Source organism: Leuresthes tenuis, unplaced genomic scaffold (assembly GCF_036924035.1).
Source record: "Leuresthes tenuis unplaced genomic scaffold, fLeuTen1.0.hap1 SCAF_10, whole genome shotgun sequence".
NCBI classification, from domain to species: domain Eukaryota; kingdom Metazoa; phylum Chordata; class Actinopteri; order Atheriniformes; family Atherinopsidae; genus Leuresthes; species Leuresthes tenuis.
The window spans coordinates 35,750,836-35,754,708 of record NW_027325364.1 but is presented as its reverse complement, the minus strand read 5'-3'; positions in this window follow the sequence as shown (position 1 = coordinate 35,754,708).

Sequence of the window (3,873 nt, the reverse complement as noted above, 5' to 3'; positions counted from 1 at the left end):
GCACTTCCGGTACAAGCTTTCAGAATAAATTCATAGACAATTCCATATTCTCTACCCCAGACGCTGATGCCAAGGGCGAAGGGAGTAGTACACGCCAGTCCGTTTCTAAACCTCATAAGCATATGTTAGATATATACTGAATTAAACAAAAACACGTTTCCAACGACTTTCAAGATTAAAACACGTCTTCATTATTAACATAGTGAACAAAAAGTTCATAAAAATGTTAGATTAAGTTTACGAAGATGCAGAGTGGAGGAGACAGAAATCACTGTTAAGGCACAAAAACTGAAGCTTTGTTCTTCTACACAGACACAAAGATGTTCTTGAGATGAATCTCACATTGAGTTATCTCTATGACAAACTCAAGACAGCAGCTGATGTATAAGCTATGAAAAGTTTAATACTGTGTATAAACTGTGAACTCATTCACTACTTCAGTATTTTAAGTAGTGCAACACATTTCATGTACAAAACAACTCAAAGTGCTTTACATGAAATAAAAGCATTACAGAGGGGAGTAGAAGAAGCATTAAAAGACACATAAAAGAATATAAAGAGAAAGATCATTAAAATGATTAAACACAAGCAACAGTCTAGATAAATTAAAAGATACCGTGCAGATTTCATGCATAGACACGTGAGAAAAGAAATGTTTTTAACCTGGATTTAAAAATGACTACATTTGGTGAAAGTTTAATCTCCACTGGCAGTTTGTTCCACTTGTTTGCACCATAACATCTATACTATATAGTTCAATTTAATTCAATTCTGCTCTTTAATAATCACAGATGGAGAATTATGTTTCACCATTGTTCATCATTATTAAAGATATGTTACATTGTAAAGGATTTTTGTTGTTTTCACAGTAATATTACTGTATTCCCAATAGTTTCTTACTGTAAAAGAAAATAACTGTTCAGTGCATCTACAATGCATTGTGAAAAAGTATTAGTCTACCGAAGGTAAAAAGAAAAACACAATATACCTCTGTGTTTGCATTAAGATCAGTGTATATTTTTTAATTAAAAAAAGTTTATCCTCTGGGTATTTTCTAACTTTCTTTTGGTTATTTTGAGATCTTTTTCTTTATTCTTGTAATGGGTGTACACTTGAACAAACCTGGTCATCCTCATCCAAAGAGACGTGAAACAAATGGTGCTATCAGAGCTCCTCTCAGCACTCTTGTGTCCCCTTCTGTCGTTCTGTTCCCAACAATCAATAGTCCAGGAACTTTTCCTTATGAATGCAGGTTGCTAGATTAAGATGAACCAGGTGTACTTTTACAATGCATTTTCTTATATTGTCGCTTGTAAATGACTATTTTTCCCATTGCCACTTTGTTTTCATGCTGCAGACTGGTATGACTTGGCAGGCTGGCATCAAATTTCTGCACATATTCTGGAGAAAAGTGATCATATGCCAGAACTGATCTACTTCTGTGGGACCGCATGTAGGCTGTATGCTAGTCCAGTGGATTAAACATCATAATGTTCAAATAGGTATTTCTTTGTGAAACTTTTTTAAATTAATTGAAATAACCACAAATTTGGCAGAGGTGTTTGGAGTTTTGTACATTACATTGAGCCTGTAGGTTATTGTTGTATTATGTATGTATGAAAAGCCACTAAATTAAAAAAAAATCGACTTTTTGAGTAAACTTGGATCTAGTAACTTTGCATATTTACTGTATGACAGTATATGCATTTGACTTAATGCAGCACTCAAGGAGGAGGAAAGGAAAAAACAAATCATATTTGAGTAGTTAAAAAGCAATGGGTATTGACATGGTACAGAAAGTAGATAGAGCTGTACCCTGAACTATTAGAGGATATGATAATAAATAGATAAGTAAATGAAACTCTATTGGGATATTGATATAATTGTTGAATGATGTGCATTTCATTAGCTTCACCAGAATAAAAATCCCCACTGCTTTCCCCTTCTTACTCTGTTCATACATAATATTTAGGACAGCGTTCCTGGGCAGACTGTTTGGAGCTATAGGTGGCAGAGAGACCTGTACTAAAACTATTCAGGAGGTGTCCCACAGCACACATGGAACAAATGTGTGAGGCCTGAAGGTGAGGTAGTCAGTGACTGCTAGAGGGCAGACCACAGCCTTCAGCACAGAGGCTACATTCACTACCAGGTGAACCACCGCAATTATTTTGTCCATGCACAGGTAGGACACACACAGCACTCTGAACATACACAGCATGCTTGCAAAGACATTGTTTACTATTACAAGGGGAACAAAAAAGTAAATTCTATAACTAATTGGAAGCCAGTGTAAAGACTTTAGGCTTGGAGTGATGTGTGCTTTGATCTTTTTGTTCCAGTTAAAACTCCATCTGCAGTGTTCTGAATGAGTTGCATCTGTTTAATGCTCTTTTTGGGGAGTCCTGTAAGTTAACTGTCACAATAGTCAAGCCCACTGGCTACTGGCCTACATTGTTGATGAGCTTCTCCTGGTCTGTTTGGGACAAAAACCTTTGCCTTTAGATATGTTTTTAAACTGATAGAAGGCTGTTTTGGTTTTGACAGATTTGACATAACTGCTGAAAGTCAAACCTGAGTGAAATACTCTCATATACAATTATGAAGTCAAACTGTCTCACACTATTTTGAAAACCTTGCACGCATACTAATAAAATGCTCTAATACACATAACTGAAAAATCATGCACGAAAAAATGATGATGAAAACCTTTCACCAGTTTCAGTATGTGAAAAAAAATTTATTTCACATGCTTGTATGTAAACTAATTCTAAACAGTCCAATCCAATCCAATCCAATCCATCTTTATTTATAAAGCACTTTAAAATACCACAGTGGACCAAAGTGCTGTACAGAAGAGTAGGTAAAAGACATAGTAAATAAAAGACAAGATGAATAAGCAAAAAAAAAGTACAAGAAAACACAATGATAAGTAATAAAAAACCTAATAAGTGCTTAAAGATAAAACGATAAGATATACAATAGAATAAGATAAAATAAGAATAAGTCAACAACTCAAATGGTGTCAAGGGCCAAGGAAAAGAGATGGGTTTTAAGAAGATGCTTAATGCAAGCACAGAAGAGGCTTGTCTAATTTGCAAAGGAAAGATTGATTTGACGACTTCTATAATCAGACTGTCAGGTTTAAGATTGGAGTCCACTTTAACCCCCAGGTTGGTAACAGTTGGCTTGATATACTGGGTCAAGCTACCCAGATCCAACAGGGGGGTCTCAGTGTGGCCAAAAACAGTCCCTTCTGTTTTTTTTTCACTAAAATTTAAGAAGTTAAGAGCCATACAGGCCTTTATGTCATCAAGGCACTTGAGCATCGGTTTTGCAGAACACCCTTCATTCTTTTTAAGAGGTACAACAGTTGAATGAAATACCATGTTGCCTAAGAATTGAGCCAAGTGGGAGCAGATATATAGAGAGGAGGAGGGGACGTAAAACCGAGGCCTGGGGGACCCCACACGACAGGGGAGAGGAGGTAGATGAAAATTCACCAAAGCTAACATAGAATGTTCACTCTGCCATGTAGGATTTCAACCACTTGAGTGCTAGACCACCAATACCCACCCACTGTTCCAAACGAGTGGGTAAAATAGTATGGTCCATTGTGTCAAATGCAGCAGCAGCAGAAAGCACAAGAATTATACAGTCACCCGAATCAGTTGCTAAAAACACATCATTAAAACCCTTAAAAGAGCTGATTCAGTACTGTCTAATGTTTTAAAGCCAGATTGGAACATCTTGAGGATATTATCTTCTTCTATGAAAGTCATTATTTGACTATAAACTATCTTCCCGAGTATCTTTGAGAGAAATGATAGTTTGGAGATAGGTCTGTAATTACAGAGAACTGTGGTGTCAAGA